Source organism: Triticum aestivum, chromosome 3D (assembly GCF_018294505.1).
Source record: "Triticum aestivum cultivar Chinese Spring chromosome 3D, IWGSC CS RefSeq v2.1, whole genome shotgun sequence".
Classification (NCBI taxonomy): Eukaryota; Viridiplantae; Streptophyta; class Magnoliopsida; order Poales; family Poaceae; genus Triticum; species Triticum aestivum.
In genome coordinates this window covers 190,318,670-190,338,800 of record NC_057802.1, presented here as the reverse complement: position 1 = coordinate 190,338,800, position 20,131 = coordinate 190,318,670, and positions in this window count along the sequence as shown.

Genomic DNA, 20,131 nt, shown 5'->3' with positions numbered 1-20,131 from the left:
ATGCCGGAGGAGATCACCGGCGTCGAGGCGTCAGGTGGCGCAGCGAGTTGGGGAGGAGGCGGCGCGTAGTCTTGGGGAGGAGGCGGCGCAGCGTCGGCGGCGGCGTCTCAAGTCGAGCAGCCAAATGCTTGAGGGGGGCCTCGATGATTCTGAACCGCGTGGGAACAGGTGGGTCGAAAGGGAATCGAGGGGATTGGGCCGTCCAAACCGCGCCTACCAAATGGGCCGACGGGTATTTGCGGGGATTCTGGGCCTCGCGGGGTTTATTCTCTGAACACCCCTCCGATCCATGCGAAACAAACGAGGCCTTAGAGAGCTCCAGCTCGACGCCAATGGAGGGGAGAGAGGAGACATGTCACCGGCAAGCTTGACAGAGAGAAAACGATGGCGAAACAGGAGGGGACCCGAGCATGGGGTGACTGAGTCGATCACGGGTAAGCTCCAGGACATGAATGGAGGTCGAGACGAGGAGGGAGCGGACGAGAACAGCGCCGAGGACGTGCCAGAGCGCCAGTTTTGGCCTGTCTGACCCGTGGTCATCGCGTGAGCTAGCTCAAGCGGCGTGTTCTGGACGGGCCGACCATGTCTAGTAGAATGACCACGATACCCTGAGTCCAAGCGAAGCAACAAGTCAGTTCAGGGGCAAATAAGTGATTTGCAGGAGGAGCCAAAACATTTTGGCAGCAAGGTGTTTGATGCTATCTGCAGAGGATTGGTCGGGAGGATTAGACTAAGACTTGACTGGGGTTTATCAGTCAATAAGGTGAGTAAAATGGCAAGGTTTCAGCTCATACCGAGGGGTTTAGCTAGTACATGTAGTGCAAAGTGCCATACTGAACAGAATAGCAAACTTTGAAGTAGCACTCACATACTAGCTTGGATTGAGCTGAAAATTGGCATAGATGGGTTATTTGATCATATGAAGCTTCTGTAAAAGTTTCATGCCATTTGGAAATACCAAAATGGGACTTGCTTCACAATGCTTCATTCTGATCAGAAACTTGGAAAAATTGCACAGGGCAAATGGATTGATGAAATGAGCCAAAACATGATGGAGGGAGTTGATTAGATATGAGAATACCCTGGAAAATCTTCAGCGTAAATGAAGCAAGACAAAATATGGTTGCTTCACAAACTGAAAATCCGACCAGAAACTAAGATTTGGAGCTGAGCTCACATAGATGAGTTACATGAGCTCCAGTTTGGTGGAGAGCGATGATTTGATCATATGAAGGACCTTGAAAAATCTCAACTCATTTGGATATGCCTAGCTAGTACTTCCATTACAATGTCTTCCCTTAGATAGGAACTTTGACAAATTGCTCAGGAATTATTACTAAGAAAAATGAGTTGAATTTTGGCATGGGGCAATGATATGGACAGGAAAAGATGTCCAAAAAGTTTGGGATCAATTGAGCAAAGATAAATGACACTTCCTTCCCAAACTACCACTTAGGGCAGAATCAGAAAAGGAATATTTGTGAATTATCTTTGATGATGCCAAGGAAGGATCTTGACATATTTGAGGAAGATATGACCCAAACAATTTATGAAAATTATTTGGGAATTTTGGGAGTGACAGAAATATAGGTTGCTTCACAACCTATGGTTTAAAGGGTTATTCCATTAATAGAAAAAGGATTATTCCCATTAAAAAGAATATTGGGTTAGGTCAAGGATGGAAATGACATGATCTTGGGATGATGATGAGGATAACAAGCCACTACAGAACCTAGGAAGACATGATCTTCCCAAGTTTCAGAACCACATAGCCCCAGAAAAAGCAAATCAAATCAAGAAATCGAAGAAAATCGAAGGAAAAAGAAAAGGGCAAAATCCAGGGTGTTATAGAAACAGAAGGCGCAACGGCAATCCACGGAGAAGCAGTCGTTCATCGTCCAAGAGACCCGCAAGCAGCAAGAGGCTGGCGTCATTCGGGAGGTGCGGTATCCAGAATGGCTGGCGAACCCAGTTATCAACCCCAAGAAAGGCGGGAAGGAGCGCATGTGCGTCGATTTCACCAACCTCAACAAGGCTTGTCCTCAAGACCCCTTTCCGCTTCCACACATCGATCAGATCGTCGATTCCAACGCTGGGTGTGATTTGCTATGCTTCCTGGACAACTTCTCGGGCTATCACCAAATCAAGATGGCGGTGCAGGATGTTGAGAAGACGGCCTTCTTGACCCCATGTGGGGTGTACTGCTACACCTGCATGTCGTTCGGGCTGCGTAAAGCAGTTGATGCACATCGCTTTGGGGTCGCAGCTCGGGAGGAATGCCAAGGCATACGTCGACGACATAGTGGTGAAATCTCCGGAGGCAAGGACCCTTATCGAAGACCTGGAGGAGACATTTGCCAGCCTGCACAAAGTAGACCTGTACCCGGAGAAATGTGTGTTTGGCGTCCCGTCCGGCAAGCTGCTGGGTTTCCTGGTGTCGCACAGAGGGATCGAGGCCAACCCGGAGAAGGTTAAGGCCACAGAGAGGATGAGTCCGCCGCAAACCCTCAAGGAGATGCAGAAGCTGGCAGGCTGTGTAACCTCGCTCGGGTGTTTCATCTCCAAGCTGGGGGAGCGCGCCCTCCCTTTCTTCAAGCTGATGAAAAAGAAGGGCCCATTCGAGTGGACTCCGAAGGCTGACGCCGCCTTTCAAGACCTCAAGACGTACCTCACCAGCCCGCCGGTGATGGTAGCACCGCGCCCCCTTGAGCCTTTGGTGCACTACCTGGCTGCCACGCCTCACTCTGCCAGCATAGCATTGGTGGTGGTGCGGGAGGAGCGCCCGACCAAGGGCTCACGATGAAGCACCTCGCACCCGGTTGAGGTGCTGCAGCCTCAGGACGGCGCTCCTGAGGCCCCGGCCGCCCCGCCGGTCAACTACGCTCCTAAGACTTCGACCAATCCACCAGGCGGCAAGACTCCTGAGGACGGAGTTCCCGAGGCCACAGCTACACCGATGGATGACAAGGCTCCTGAGGATCGTCAGCCTCAGGAGGTGCAAGACTCCGCTAATGTCTCCTCCCTCGTCGAGCACCCGGTGTACTTCGTCAGCACGGTGCTACGTAATGTGTGGGCGGGAACCCCATGCTGCAAAAGCTCTTGCTCGTGCTCCTCGTCGCCTCTCGAAAGCTGCACCACTACTTCCAAGTCCACCCCATCAAGGTCGTCTCTGCTTACCCACTGGAATGGGTGCTGCGGAGCCCGAACGCCGCGGGGATGGTCGCCGAATGGAACATTGAACTGCAGGCGTTTCAATTGGTGTTCAGCACCACCAGGATCATCAAGGGTGCGGCCCTCGCCGACTTCGTAGCAGAATGGACTGACGCTCCCAATCGAGAAGTGGGCGAGGACCGTTCCCTTTCGCTTGGGGACGAAGCACCGGATGGTTGGGTCATGTACTTCGACGGTGCATTCGTGCGTTAGGGCATGAGGGCTGGAGCCGTGCTCATCAAGCCCACCCACGACAAGCTCTACTACGCCGTGCAGCTCTGCTTCCAGCAAGACAAGAAGGCCTCCAACAACATCCCGGAATACGAAGGCCTGATCGCCAGCCTCAAGGCTGCAGCAGCTGTGGGGGTCAGGTGCCTCACCATCAGGGGCGACTCGCAGCTCCTCGTCAACTTCTCCCACAAGAAGTACAAGCCGAAGGACGAGCACATGGAGGCCTACCTCGAGGAGGTATGCAAAATCGAGAAACGATTCTTGGGCCTGGAATTGCAGCACGTGCCATGCGGCATGAACAAGGAGGCGGACGACATCACCAAGAGGGCGTCTCGGCGTCTACCTCAGGGGCCTGGCATCTTTGAGGAGCGGCTCTTCAAGCCATCAGTGGATCCACCACCCCCCCACCCCCCGCCCCGGGACCAGCAACACCTCAAGAGGAGCTCCCCCAAGTGCCCCTCTCAGGCGCCTCAGCTTGCGGTCGATCCCGCCTCCTCCTTGCGCTTGAGCCTCAAGAGGGGTACTGGACCGAGGAGTTCAAGGCGTACCTGCTTCTGGGCACCCTGTCGGAGGAGGAAGATGCAGAGCGTATGGCGCACCAGGCCACTGCAAACTGCATCCGGGATGGTGAGCTCTATCGAAGGCGTCCGAGCGATGTTTCTTTATGATGCATCTCCATGGAGCAAGGATGCGAGCTGCTGGCCGACATTCATGGCGGGGACTGCGAGCATCACTCCTCATCGCGCACCCTCGTGGGCAAGGCGTTCCGCAGCGGATTCTACTGGCCCACGGCGCTCAACGGTGCCGCATAATTGGTAAGATCCTATGAAGCCTATCAATTCCACGCCAAGCAGTCCACCAGCCCGCTCAGGGCCTCCAGGCCATCCCGCTCTCAGGGTCATTTGCGGTCTGGGGGCTGGACATCCTGGGCACATTCCCTCGAGCGCCCGGGGGCTACCGCTACCTCTACGTCGCCATCGACAAGTTCATCAAGTGCGCGGAAGTGGAGGCCGTACGCACCATCCCAGCTGGCTCGGCAGTTACGTTCATCAAGGGCCTCGTGAGCCGGTTCGGGGTACCTAATCGCGTCATCACCAACAATGGCTTGCACTTCACCAGCGACCTTTTCAAAACATATTGTGCTAACCTTGGAACATAGATATGCTACGCTTCAGTGGCACACCCCCGCAGCAATGGCCAGGCTGAGCGCACCAATGCGGAGGTCCTGAGAGGCCTCAAGGCAAGGACCTTCAAGAAGAAGCTCGAGGCATGCGGCAGGGGGACTGGCTCGATGAGCTCCAGTCCGTGCTGTGGTCCATCCGCACCACCGCGACCAAGCCGACGGGCGAGACTCCATTCTTCCTCGTCTATGGAGCCGAAGCGGTTCTCCCTCACGAGGTCAGGCATCGCTCCACGCGGGTCTTGGCGTTTGACGAGGCACGCCAGGACGCCTCGCGGGGGATGGACCTTGTGCTGAGGGAGGAACGCCGCCGTCAAGCCTCGCTCCAAGCAGCGAGGTACTAGCAGGCGCTGTGGCGGTACCACTGCCGCAACGTCTGCTCCAGGATGCTCGAGGTGGGCAATCTCATCCTGAGGCGGGTGTTCTCCAGGGAAGGGTTGCATAAGCTCTCGCCCATGTGGGAGGGCCTGTTCAGGATCGCCCGTGTCTCCAGGCCTGGCGCCGTGCGCCTGGAGATGCAGGACGAGATCCCCATCTAGAACGCCTGGAACATCCACTACCTCTGGAAGTTCTACCCATGAAGCAAGGCCCCGCACCTATGAATGTCTCCGCTCGTGACACTCTCACGTAATAATGAGTTGGGGCTGTACACGCCCCGGAGTCTCCTGAGGTCGCCCCTGGGCCTCACGGGGGCTCCCACCCACATCCTAGTGGAGGCCCCATGCTCTGTGCTAGTGGGAAGACAAGAAGACTAGTCTAGGTGCCGGACGCGGCTGTTCCTTTTCTTGCTTTCTGTAGTTGGTTTTCAGCTTCTTGAATGAAATTTGGAGTTTTTCGTGTCTTCCGTTCGCAAAAGTTGGGATTTTCTCTCTCTTTTTGCTCGCCTTTCCGACCTTGTCCCAGGAGGAGCGGCTGTTGCCTGTTGCTCCTCCTAGCGCGTCTCGCGCGTGGGGGCTAGGTAGGTGTGTGCGCCTGGGCTCACCTGCGACCACACCTCACCGAAGCCCTGTCGCCCCAGAGCTTCGGCGTCCTCAATCCTCGCGAGACGCTCTCGAATGAGCCCGTGAGCATGCGCACCCCCTCAAGTCCGTGCCTCCGGGCATCATGACACGGTGCACCAACAACAACCAACCCACGCTCGGGGGCTTGTGCGAGGTAGGACGAGACGCCTCACAAGGCCTACCAATTCTAAAAAAATCTGCAGCTACACAACGTCTCTAGAGGCTCGGTGGCTCCTGAGTCGTCAGGAAGGAAGCCCTTGAAAGATACCTCCGAAAAGGCGCGCCCTCACGACATGGGAGACTACCACAAGCACATCGAGCTAAGTTACCCTAACCGCACCTAGTAGAAACACGGGTATCGCGGCACGATATCAAAATAACAATCATAGCATAGTGGCGCAAGCGCCATGGTTCATTACACACCCTATCGGGGCCCTCTACTTTTTTCAAATGCAGGAGAAAGGAAAGGTTAAACAAAAGTGGGCCGCACGGCTGCAGCCACTCCCGAGGCCAGGCTCCAGTGGCACCCGAGCTCAGTGTGGGTGTTCCTCCCACTTCACCGGAGCACGACGATGAGACGGCTTGTCACTTTCCCCGATCCAAGCCCGGTGGCATGGTGGTTCGTCATAGCCGCCACTACTGGTGCTCTCGCCAGAGGAGGAGCCGCCGTTGCTAGAGGTAGCATGGCCGTTGCCAAGGGCAAGCTCACCCATGCCATCATCGTGGTCGTCGCCAAGGGAAAGCTCGTCATCGCCGCTGCCATCTTCCGGGCAGCACCCCGAACTACGGCCATCCTCCCCGAACACCCTCACGTAGAGGGTCGCATGGCCGTCGTACCTGAAATGGAGGGCGCACCTCCCGCTCAGGCCCCACGCGCGGGCAAACGCCTGCCAACCGCGAGTCAAGGACACGCTGCCTGCGGCGGTGACTTCGACCCCAGCGCACGAGGCCCTGCTGCCGCAGCCGTCGGCCTGCAGCTAGAGGCCATCAAGCCCCGTGGTCGGCAGCTCACCCGCGAAGAAGCGCGGGAGCGGGAGTCAGGTGCCAGCGGGCCTCTCCGACCACATGACAAACTCAGGGAACACATCTGCCGAGTGGAAGCGCGGCCGAGGAGGCCGGGCGACCACGGCGAGCCTCCCCTCGTTGCAGGGGATGCCCCATCCTCGGCGGCTCTCACAGCGAGAGGAAGCGCCGCCGTGGGTGCCCAAGGCGACACCTGCCCTCGAAGAGGTGTGCCCGCATCCCTGAGGGGCCACCGCCGGGGTCACAGCATACTCGCGGGGGCGACTGCGGCCTCTTGTGCGGCGGTGAACCCGGCGCCTGCATGGGGACCTTCCCCTTTTCAGCGGCGGAGAACCTTCTCGTCGGCGCCATGGATATTACGGCAAGACGGGGAGACAAAGAAGAAGAAGGTAGAGCGAGCGGCGAGAAGATGGAGATGAGCAGGGGGTTCTGCCCCTCCCCTCATTTATAGCCGGAGGGAGGCCAACCGCCGGCTTCCACGATCCCCAGTAATGATGTTTTTTCTGCATGCGGCAGGCTCTTGTCAAGTTGAACGGTTGCCAAGGCTGCATGGGGAAGCAGAGACGGCCACATCCCATCAGGTGCCATGCGTCGACCGAGGCTGCAGGCGGTTGGGGCCCGCGGCGCTTCACACTTGCCCTTTGGCTTCGCCTCGAAGCCAAGTCCGAGCGCGCCTTGGGCCCGGGGGCTACTGTCGGCGTTCTGGGAACCGGGGTACCCAGACTTGCCTGCCTGCGGCCCGTGGCGTGGCTCCATCAGCGGCCTGGTACGGCCCATCTTCAGCACCAGCAACACAAGATCCTCGCGAGGGGCCAAGCCTCGCGAGGCGCATGACGTCAAGACCTCCGGAAGGAGCGGTCTCCTCAAGCTGGCTCCCCGAGGAGCGGAGATTTCTATGCAAGCCCTCACCTCGTGATGTTCGTATGACGCAAGCCATGACGACCAAGGCCAGGCGGGCGCCAGTGGGCGTAGAGCGGCATGTTTCCTCTTTGGTGCTAAGGAGGCAAGCGCAGATGCGGAGTCCCGAGGAATCAACTAAAGGTTTCCATTTCCATGTTACAAGACCAAGACCGCCAGGACGGCGGGACGGAGGTCATCACTGAGCCCACCATGGTGTCAGACCAGAAGCTTTGCAGGTGAGGACCACCTTTTGTCAGGATAAGATGTACTAGTTGTCTCCCTTCGAATTTGGTTGTTGTGGGATCCCTTCCCGCCTTCATTTTGGGAAGAGGACCAAGGCCACTATAAATAGAGCCTAGCCACCACCGTAGATCGGGGCGGATCAAATCGAGTCCATCCTCGCATCCACCAGCTCACCCAAGAACACACCTCCCGAGGTTATTCTTCCACTGTACTAGTTCTTCCTCAGCCCAACTCGAGGCTAATCCACCACAAAGCAGGAGTAGGGTTTTACACCGCAAGGTGGCCCGAACCTAGGTAAGCTGTTGTATCCCATTTCCTTCCAGTTCATCGAGCTAGGCCATGGGATCGACGAGTTGGCAGACTGGGGAGCTTGAGTTCTTCGCACGCACCCCAGAGTTCGAATCTATCCAGGGTCTGCGGAGCCCGGAATCCGACAACATCGGTATGTATTATTTCCAATAAGTCATTTGCTCGCTCAATTGTTCTGGAGAACGGAGTTTTTAGTCATCTTGCCCATGAGGCATGGTTCGCAAGCATCAAATGATTCATAATCAAGTGATTCCAAAAGTCCATCCGCATGGAGTTTCTTCATGTGCTTTACACCAATATGACCTAAACGGCAGTGCCACAAATATGTTGCGCTATCATTATCAACTTTTCATCTTTTGGCATCAATATTATGAATATGTGTATCACCACGATCGAGATTCAATCAAAATAGACCACTCTTCAAGGGTGCATGACCATAAAAGATATTACTCATATAAATAGAACAACCATTATTCTGTGATTTAAATGAATAACCGTCTCGCATTAAACAAGATCCAGATATAATGTTCATGCTCAACGCTGGCACCAAATAACAATTATTCAGGTCTAAAACTAATCCCGAAGGTAGAGGGAGTGTGCGACGGTGATCTTATCAACCTTGGAATCACTTCCAGCACACATCGTCACCTCGTCCTTAACTAGTCTCTATTCATTTTGCAACTCCTGTTTTGAGTTACTAATCTTAGCAACTGAACCGGTATCAAATACCCTGGGGTTACTATGAACACTAGTAAAGTACACATCCATAACATGTATATATAGCTTTGTTCACTTTGCCATCCTTATTATCCGCCAAGTATTTGGGGTAGTTCTGCTTCTAGTGACCATTTCCTTTGCAGTAGAAGCACTCAGTTTCAGGTTTAGGTCTAGCTTTGGGCTTCTTCACAGGAGTGGCAACTTGCTTGTCATTATTTTTGAAGTTCCCTTTCTTTTACTTTGCCCTTTTTCTTGAAACTAGTGGTCTTGTTAACCATCAACACTTGATGCTCTTTCTTGATTTCTACCTTCGCTGATTTTAGCATCGCGAAGAGCTCGAGAATCTTTTCCGTTATCCCTTGCACATTATAGTTCATCACGAAGTTCTAGTAGCTTGCTGATAGTGACTAGAGAGCTCTGTCAATCACTATCTTATCTGGAAGATTAACTCCCACTTGATTCAAGTGATTGTAGTACCCAGACATTCTGAGCACATGCTCACTAGTTGAGCTATTCTCCTCCATCTTGTAGGCAAAGTACTTGTTAGAGGCCTCATACCTCTCGACATGGGCATGAGTCGGAAATACCAATTTCAACTCTTGGAACATCTCATATGTTCCGTGGCATTCAAAAATGTTTTTGAAGTCCCAGTTATAAGACGTAAAGTATGGCGCACTAAACTATCAAGTAGTCCTCATATCGAGCTTGCCAAACATTCACAATGTCTGCATCTGCTCCTGCAATAGGTCTGTCACCTAGCGGTGCATGGAGGGCACAATTCTTCTGTGCAGCAATGAGGATAATCCTCAGATCACGGACCCAGTCCGCATCATTGCTACTATCATCTTTCAACTTAGTTTTCTCTATGAACATATAAAAAACATAGGGGGGCTACAAAGCGAGCTACTGATCTACTATCAGGACTAAGTTCATGATATATTAGGTTCAATTAATCAAATTACTTAAGAACTCCCACTTAGATAGACATCCCACGAGTCATCTAAATGATCACGTAATCCAAATCAACTAAACCATGTCCGATCATTGCCGCTGCTAGTTCATGACCAAGACAATTTTATCTTAAGTTAGAACCTCAGCAATTATTGATGTAATATAACTCTGCAGTACTTTAAAATGAAGCATGTTATCTTCTGTTCGATCTTTCCTTGTATGTACACACCCTACGCCTAGTTGGATAGGCTTGCTGGCGTGTAAACCCGTGCTATGGCACCTTGAGGACCGATCCTCAGTAGCCTGCCGAGGGGCGTGCTGCCGGGCAAGCCACCTTGTCGTTCTCAGCGCAGCCGCTCAAACTGTTGAGCGGACTCGAAACAGAACAAGGGCGTTGCCAATAGCGGAGAGGTCCCTTGCCGTTCTCAGTGCGGCCGCTTGAACTGTTGAGCGGACTCGAAATAGAACAAGGGCGTTGCCAATAGTGAAAGGGTTCCTTGCGTGCACGTTTTCCATACAAAGAGCAGGAACTTTCAAGGAAAATAACCTTATAAAAAGGAAGAAAATGTTCAAGGTTTTGCGTGACTTAGCTTTTTCCGTCGCCACGCGGGTGATTGTTGTAGCTGCGGACAGCATCGCCTCGCCTGGCTGATGGCACCAGGGCGTGGCTGATCGACGTCGCCTTCTTCTCTCGAGCCATCGCGATGGAGGAATCAATGAGTTGACTCCAAAACTGGATTTTCACAACCTTCCCCCCTACCTGGCGCACCAAGGATGTCGGGGAAACGACACCTATGGGATCACAGGGAATCCCTACTACGGTTGACAGGGCACGAGGCCGTGGAAAGAGCGGGTTTAGAAGATCAACATGGGGGAATTTTATATAGGTTCAGGCCGCAAGCGATGCGTAACACCCTAATCCTACTTTGGTGTGTTTATCTGGTGTTCTTGGACTAGCTACAAGATGTGCCGGGCCCAAAAAGTCCGAATCCTCCCTCAGTACACCTTGGGCCTCCTTTTATAGTCAAAAGGGGTTGCCATAGTGGCACACATGAGGTGGAAAGTATGTACTGCACACATGAGGTGGATTTGAGAACACTTGACGTATGTGTTGCATGTGCTTATCTGTGGTGACAATGGGATATTCACGTGATCTACTTGATGTATGTTTTGGTGATCAACTTGCGGGTTCAGTGACCTTGTGAACTTATGCATAGGGGTTGGCACACGTTTTCGTCTTGACTCTCCGATAGAAACTTTGGGGCACTCTTTGAAGTACTTTTTGTTGGTTTGAATAGATGAATATGAGATTGTGTGATGCATATCGTATAATCATACCCACGGATACTTGAGGTGACATTGGAGTATCTAGGTGACATTAGGGTTTTGGTTGATTTGTGTCTTAAGGTATTATTCTAGTACGAACTCTAGGATAGATCGAACGGAAAGAATAGCTTCGTGTTATTTTACTATGGACTCTTGAATAGATCGATCAGAAAGGATAACTTTGAGGTGGTTTTGTACCCTCCAATAATCTCTTCGTTTGTTCTCCGCTATTAGAGACTTTGGAGTGACTCTTTGTTGCATGTTGAGGGATAGTTATATGATCCAGCTATGTTATTATTGTTGAGAGAACTTGCACTAGTGAAAGTATGAACCCTAGGCCTTGTTTCCTAGCATTGCAATACCGTTTACGCTCACTTTTACCAATTGCTACCTTGCTATTTTTATATTTTCAGATTACAAATACCCATATCTACCATCCATATTGCACTTGTATCACCATCTCTTCGCCGAACTAGTGCACCTATACAATTTACCATTGTATTTGGTGTGTTGGGGACACAAGAGACTCTTTGTTATTTGGTTGCAGGGTTGTTTGAGAGAGACCATCTTCATCCTACGCCTCTCATGGATTGATAAACCTTAGGTCATCCACTTGAGGGAAATTTTCTACTGTCCTACAAACCTCTGCACTTGGAGGCCCAACAATGTCTACAAGAAGAAGGTTGTGTAGTAGACATCAACACGTGTCCAGGCTGACGAGGCGCGTAGCGCCACGCTGGCTGGCTGGCTGCTGAGCTGGTGCAGTAGCAGAGTCTTCACGAAGATCTACATGCCACCACGCAGGTGCTTGCTGAGTTGGCCTGGAAGCCATATGTCGCCACGCAGGTGCCTGCCTAGTTGGCGGGCTGACTACTATGTTGGAATGGCGGTGGAGCCTTGGTAGGTGTGGGCCTGGCTGTGGCCCCACAGGCGTCCCCGGCAAGGGTCTTGCCGCGGTCTCGTGGGCGTCCCCGGCAAGGATCTTGTCGGGGGTCTTCGTCTTCTGGTTTTCATCTAGTCTTGCAGGCCTTTTAGTCTGCACAAAGATCTGCATGCATCGTGCAGGCGCCTCCCGAGCCTTGGTTCCAATGTTGTTGATGGTGTTGGAACTCTTAGGCTCAAGGGTGGTGGCCTCGCTGTTGTTGGGCAAGTTGCTCCGGCAAGGGTCTTGCCGGGGCTGTGTGGGCTGCCCTGGCAAGGGCCTAGTCGGGGGAATCCAGCTTGCCTCTTTGCTCTTCATGCTTCTGGTTTGGGTGCTGCCCCGGTAGTCTTGTGTCTTCGCTTCCTCTGCCCCGCCAAGCGTGGCCGCGGGTGTGGCGACAACTACCCGTGCACAAGTAAAGGGGTACAGAAGGCCCCTACTTTTGTACACCGACACTATGGAAATGCCATAATAGGTAGATATGGTGGCTGTTTTGAGGAAGGTAATGGTGGGTTTAATGCACCGACGAAAATTGTGCGGTACTAGAGAGGCTAGAAATGGTGGAAAGATGAGAGTGCGTATAATCCATGGACTCAACATTAGTCATAAAGAACTCATATACTTATTGCACAAATCTATTAGCCACTGAAACAAAGTACTACACGCATGCTCCTAGGGGGATAGATTGGTAGGAAAAGACCATCGCTCGTCTCCGACCGCCACTCATAAGGAAGACAATCAAAAAAATAATGCTCCGACTTCATCACATAATGGTTCACCATACATGCATGCTACGAGATTCACAAACTTTAACACAAGTATTTCTACCAATCCACAGTTACTTACTAGCATGACTCTAATATCACCATCTTTATATCTCAAAACAATCATAAGGAATCAAACTTCACATAGTATCCAACGCTCTTTATATGAAAGTTTTTATTATATCCCTCTTGGATGCCCATCATATTAGGACTAAATTCATAACCTAAGCAAATTACCATGTTGTTTAGAGACTCTTAAAATAATATAAGTGAAGCATGAGAGTTCAACAATTTCTATAAAATAATGCCACCACTGTGCTCTAAAAAGATATAAGTGAAACACTAGAGCAAATTGCCTAGCTCAAAAAATATAAGTGAAGCACATAGAGTATTCTAATAAATTCGCGATTCATGTGTGACTCTCTCAAAAGGTGTGTACAGCAAGGATGATTGTGGCAAACTAAAAAGCAAAGACTTATATCATACAAGACGCTCCAAGCAAAACACATATCATGTGGTGAATGAAAATATAGCCTCAAGTATATTTACCGATAGACGAAGACGAAAGCGGGGATGCCATCCGGGGCATCCCCAAGCTTAGATGCTTGGTTGTCCTGGAATATTACCTTGGGGTGCCTTGGGCATCCCCAAGCTTAGGCTCTTGCCACTCCTTATTCCATTTTCCATCAAATCTTTACCCAAAACTTGAAAACTTCACAACACAAAACTCAACAAGAAAACTCATGAGATCCGTTAGTATAAGAAAATAAATCACCAATTTTTGGTACTGTTGTGAACTCATTCATTATTTATATTGGCGTAATATCTACTATATTCCAACTTCTCCATGGTTCGTACCCCCCGATACTACCCATAGATTCATCAAAATAAGCAAACAACACAGAGAAAAACAGAATCTGTCAAAAACAGAACAGTCTGTAGCAATCTGAAAACTTCGTACACTTCTGTAACTCCAAAACTTGTGTAAAAATTCAGAATTTTTCCACGCTTCTATGATTTTTAACAATTCTGGCAATGTGCGCAAAAGTTTATGTTTTTCAGCAAGATCAGATAAACTATCACCATAGATCATCCCAAAGGTCTTGCTTGGCTCAAACACTAATTAAAACACGAAAACACAATTATTACAAAGGTAATAATGTGTATGTATTGCAAATTAGAACCAAAAACCAAAAACATAAAAATAAAATTTGGTTGCCTCCCAACAATCGCTATTGTTTAACGCCCCTAGCTAGGCATAAAATATAGATCTAGGTATTGTCATGCAATTCCTTCTTAATCAAATCTTCCAACACTTTTGTTAGCAAATCTCTCTTTGCTTTTCCATCCTTTCTAGTAGGTGAACTTAATTCATGAAAAGGACTTTGATTAGTGATTTTGACATTCATAAACCAATAGTCTAGATCGTCACCATATATATCATCATATGAAATATGTATCTCATTTTTAATGGGTTCCCTAGTCCTCTCTTCCAACCAATCATCATTAAATCCAACATAAATTCCCCTAGTCAACCAATCAAATTTATCATAACTCTCAAGGTACATGGTTTGAGTAATTTCTGAATAGGGAACTCTCCTCCTAAGATTGTCACTGTAAGATTGATAATCTCTAGATTCCAAACTACGCAAAGTCTCTGTATCATGGAGAATTTCTTCAATCGTAGGGTGTTCAATATCTTTATTATATAAAACAAAAATTTCCCTAGCCTCTTGTATTATAAAATCAAATTCCTGCATAAGAATGATAGTGGCAATATTTTTTAGCTTTAGGATGATTAATATTTGGAAGTTCATAAAACACCTTTTGCAAAGCGGGATGGATGTGCACAAATTTTCTCTCTAATTTTTCAATAAGCATGGCAATGGCATCCGCGTAACAATTTGTATCAAGAAGAATAGATCGCTTACTAATAGTCATATTTCCCGTACAATCAAAGAATTCTTGAATAACACTTTTCCCAATAATATTACCGTCTCCCACAGGAAAAGTTTTTGCTTTATAATTAGGAGGAGTTTTGGTCTCGTGGTCCAGGGAACAAGACATAAGTTTTTCCTCAAGATTTATATACTAGCAAGATCCTCAAAATTTTCATTGATAACCTCCCTAGATTCATACATGGTGGCAAGAAACCAATCTAACAAACGAGCAACCAAAAAGCAAACAAAAAGACGAACGAAAGAAGGGCGAATAAAAAGGCAAACCTTTTTGTGTTTTTGTAAAAACGTTTAAGAAGTGGGGAAGAGGAAATCGAGAGGCAAATGACGAATAATGTAATGCAAGAGATGAGAGTTTATGGTGGGTACTTGGTAGGCTTGATGTAGATTTCCCTGGGAAACGGCGCCAGAAATTCTTCCTGCTACTTCTGAGCTTCGTTGGTTTTTCCCATGAAGAGAAAAGGATGATGCAGCAAAGTAGAGATAAGTATTTCCCTTAGTTAAGAACCAAGGTATCAATCCAGTAGGAGATACACGCAAGTACCCAATTTATGCAACTGCACAAAAATCAAACACTTGCACCCAACACGATAAAGGGGATGTCAATCCCTTCACGGTCACTTGCAAGGATGAGATCTGATAGAGATAGATATAAAAGATTACTAAAACATAAAACAAAATAAAAGTAAATAAATTGCAGCAAGGTATTTCTGGGTTTTCTGCTTTGTAATATGAAAATATATGATGGAAAATAGACCCGGGGGCCATAGGTTTCACTAGAGGCTTGTTTCTTGGAGGAAAATAATACGATGGGTGAACAAATTACTGTCGAGCAATTGATAGAAAAGCGCAAAGTTATGATGATATCCAAGGCAAAGATTATGAATATAGGCATCACGTCCATATCAAGTAGATCGACTCCTGCCTGCATCTACTACTATTACTCCACACATCGACTACTATCCAGCATGCATCTAGAGTATTAAGTTCATAAGGATGGAGTAACGCCTTAAGTAAGATGACATGATGTAGAGGGATAAACTCAAGCAATATGATGAAAACCACATCTTTTTACCCTTGATGGAAACAAGACAATACGTGCCTCGCTACCCCTACTTTGTCACTGGGTGAGGAAGCCGCAAGATTGAACCCAAAACTAAGCACCTCTATCAGATCTCATCCTTGCAAGTGACCATGAAGGGATTGACAACCCCTTTATCGCATTGGGTGCAAGTGTTTGATTGTTTGTGCAGGTGCATAGATTGGAGACTTGTGTGTACCTCCTACAGGATTGATACCTTGGTTCTCAAACTAAGGGAAATAATTATCTCTACTTTGCTGCATCACCCTTTCCTCTTCAAGGGAAAAACCAACGCAAGCTCAAGAAGTAGCAGGAAGAATTTCTAGCGCCGTTATCGGGGAGGTTCTACATCAAGCCTACTAAGTACCCATCATAAACTCTCATCTCTTGCACTTACATTATTTGCCATTTGCCTCTCGTTTTCCTCTCCCCCACTTCTAAAACATTTAAAAAAATACAAAAATATTTCCCTTTTTATTTGCCTTCTTTCCGTTCGTCTTTTCGTTTGCCTCTATGTCTTACTTGGTTCGTTTGCTCGTTCGCTTGGTATAATTGTGTATTTATTAAAAATCAAAAAGCAAAAAATTTAAGGATCCTCATCCACTTGCTAATCTTTAAAAGATCCAACTATGATGAACCAATTGCTAGTGACTTGAGTGCACAAGATTATCTTTATGAAGTTTTGCTTGAAATTCGTGAATCTGAAAATTGTGATTAAGTGTTAAAAGAAGAAATTTATGAAGTGATTCACGATAGCTACTTGAATGAAAAGCATGATTGCAATGATGTTATTATAAATTCTATTAATGTTAATTGTGCTAATAATATGCAAAACCCCAAGCTTGGGGATGCTAATTTTGCTATGTCCACTACTTGCTGCAATGATCATGATTGGGGTGATTTTTCTTATGATCTTGAAAAATTATTTAAGCCTCATGGTGAATATGTCTGCGATAATATTGAAAGTGGGTTTGGAAGAGTGTAAACTCTAGGTAATAATGATCCCACTACTTTGTAGAATGATCAATCTTATGAAATTTTTGATAAAAGCGGGTTTAGAGAGGTCATGACTTTATTTGATGATAATCCCACTATTTTGGAAGGGTGTCAACTTTGCATGCATGTGGATCATGAAGAGAATATTTTTAGTCATAGTTACATTGTTGAATTTGATTATGATCCTACATATAATTATTATGAGAGAGGAAAATATGGTTGTAGAAATTTTCGTGTTACTAGATTACCTCTCGTTATGTTGAGATTGCTATTGTTTCTTTCTTCTTCCTTGCATATGCTAATTTTTGCTTGTCTTGATAAATCTTTTCCATATAAAATGACCATGCATAGGGAGTATGTTAGAATCAAACTTGTTTTTCACATGCTATATGATGATCTCTTTGTGCTTCAATTTTTTGTCTTTCATGTGAGCACCATTAAAATTATCAATGCCTGGCTAAAAGGCTTTAAAGAAAAGCGCTTGTTGGGAGACAACCCAATATTTTTTCTCTGTTTTTTATGAGAATGCACATTATTACCTCTATAGTAATTGAGTTTTGGTGTTTTAATTAGTGTTTTAGCCAAGCAAGACCTTTGGGATACTTTGGTATATCGTTGATTTGATCTTGCTAAAAAACACAAACTTTTGCGCTCATTGCCAGAATTTCTAAACCCGTGTTCTTGCTCCGTGCTTGCAATTTTCGATCTCCTTGCTCGGAACTCCGTTTCTGAAACTGTTTTCAGAGATTATTCTTCAGTATGTGGATCCTCCAATGGTCCAATTAGTTTTTGTTCTAGTGCTTTATATATTGCAATTTTTGCTGCTGTGGTGATGCTACTTGTGAGCTGCGTTGAGATTACCCTAAAGAGGAGAGGATGATGCAATACAGTAGAGATAAGTATTTCCCTCAGTTCTGAAAACAAGGTTATCAATCCAGTAGGAGAACCAAGCAACACTATGGAAACAATACCTGCACACAAACAACAAATATTTGCAACCCAACGTGTAGAGGGGTTGTCAATCCCTCAACGGTATTGAGAAAGATTAAATTGTATAAGTTTTGATGAATAAATCTAAAAATACAAAATAAATAAAAGAGAATTGCAGCAAGGTATTTTTGGTTTTTATATGTGATAGAAAATAGACCCCGGGGCCGTAGTTTTCACTAGAGGCTTCTCTCGAGAAAATAGCATACGGTGGGTAAACAAATTACTGTTGGGCAATTGATAGAAAAGCAAATAATTATGATGATATCCAAGGCAATGATCATGTATATAGGCATCACATCCAAGATTAGTGGACCGACTCCTCCCTGCATCTACTACTATTACTCCACACATCGACCGCTATCCAACATGCATCTAGTGTATTAAGTTCATGAAAGAACGGAGTAATGCTTTAAGGAAGATGACATGATGTAGACAAGATAAACTCATGTATGAATAAACCCCATATTTTTACCCTTAATAGCAATGATACATGCGTGTCATGTCTCTTTCTGTCACTGAGATTGAGCACTAGAAGATCGAAACCATCACAAAGCACCTCTTCCCATGGCAAGAAAAATCAATCTAGTTGGCCAAACTGAACAAATAGATAGGAGAAGAAATACGAGGCTATAACAATCATGCATAAAAGAGTTCAGACAAAACTCAAATAATATTCATGGATAGATTTGATCATAAACTCACAATCCATCACATCCCAAAAAACACACCACAAAAAGTCATTACATCAAATATATCTCCAAGAACATCAAGGAAAACATTGTATTTAAGATCAAAAAGAGAGAACAAGCCATCTAGCTACTAACTACAGACCTGTATGTCTGTGGTAAACTACTCACACATCATCCGAGGGGCAGCAAGGATGATGAAGAACCCCTATGTGATCATTTCTCCCTCCAGCAAAGTGCCGGAAAAGGCTTCTAGATAGGATCTCGTGGTTCTGGAACTTGCGGCGGCGAAAAAAGTATTTCGTGGACTCCCCTAGGTTTTTTGGGATTTTAGAGTATTTGTAAAGGTGGAGGTGCCCATGGGCCCCACTAACCATCAGGGCGTGCCAGAGGCCCCTAGCGTGGCCTGGTGCCTAGTGGGCCCCACTTTCATCTTCTCGTGACCTCCAGAAGCTTCCAAGGTCTCTTATCACCAAAAAAATTCCAAAAAGTTTCGTGGCATTCAGACTTCGTTTGGTATTGATATTCTGTAAAGTAAAAAACAAGCAAAAAAATAGTTACTGGCACTGGGCACTAAGTTAATAGGTTAGTCCCAAACATGATATAAAGTTGCTTGTAAATGTATATGAAACATCCAAGATTGATAATATAATAGCATGGAACAATCAAATATTATAGATACTTTGGAGACGTATCAGGTGACCATGTTTTTGAGATTACATGTTGAATTTATATGGTCCAAAGTAGTTTTGATGCTTGATATAGACTTTAGAAACTTATGGGAGTAATTGCTATCAATTTTGTTGAGTTTGGTTCACATTTTTTTTAGTAACTAAAAATTTCAGAAATTTTTGAAAAAGGAAAATTCTCAAGTGGAGGTTGAGAGGATCTTCGAGGCGGAATCCTAAGGAGTCTCCGAAGCCCAAATACCATCTTCCTCGCGCAGCTGAGGTGTGGCCATGTGAATGGCTGTGCGACACTTTCTCGAGGGATGCGGGAATTCTCGACGACTTTTATCACTTGGCGAACAACGCCGGCATCATCCACTTCCTTGAAGATAAGTATGATCAGTACCTTCTCTTCACAAATACTTTCGTGCATAGTTTTCCTTTCCACTCTAGGGCAGAGCCACCCACTGTTAAATTCAACTTATATGATATCCCTAGAGAGATGACACTTGATGAGTTTTGTGAGGTTTGCTTGATTCCATATGAGAGTAGCTCCATAGAGCCACATCCTCGTGACATTGCGGATTTTATATCTGAAGTTACTGTGGGGGATCATAGAGGGTTTCTGAGGCTAGGGTCGCTAGCTTACATTTTCCCGTGTTACGTTACTACTCATTATTTGCCGGGAGATGTTTCACTGGACTGTGGGACAGTGGATCACTCGGCTCGCCTAACCTTGCTATCTAGCACCATGCTCTTTACAGCGATAGAATTTTTAGTTTGGGCGCTATGATTGCTCAACGGTTACACACTAACCACTCGAAGGGAGTTATTTATGGTGGCCTTTATGCTTCTTGCCTCGCTAGGCGTTTTGAGATTCCTATTAGGAACGATGAGGTTGAGGAGAAGCTATTACCTGTTAGGTACCTTGATTAGACTAGCATGGTTGGTCATGACTTTATTGATAGTGGAATG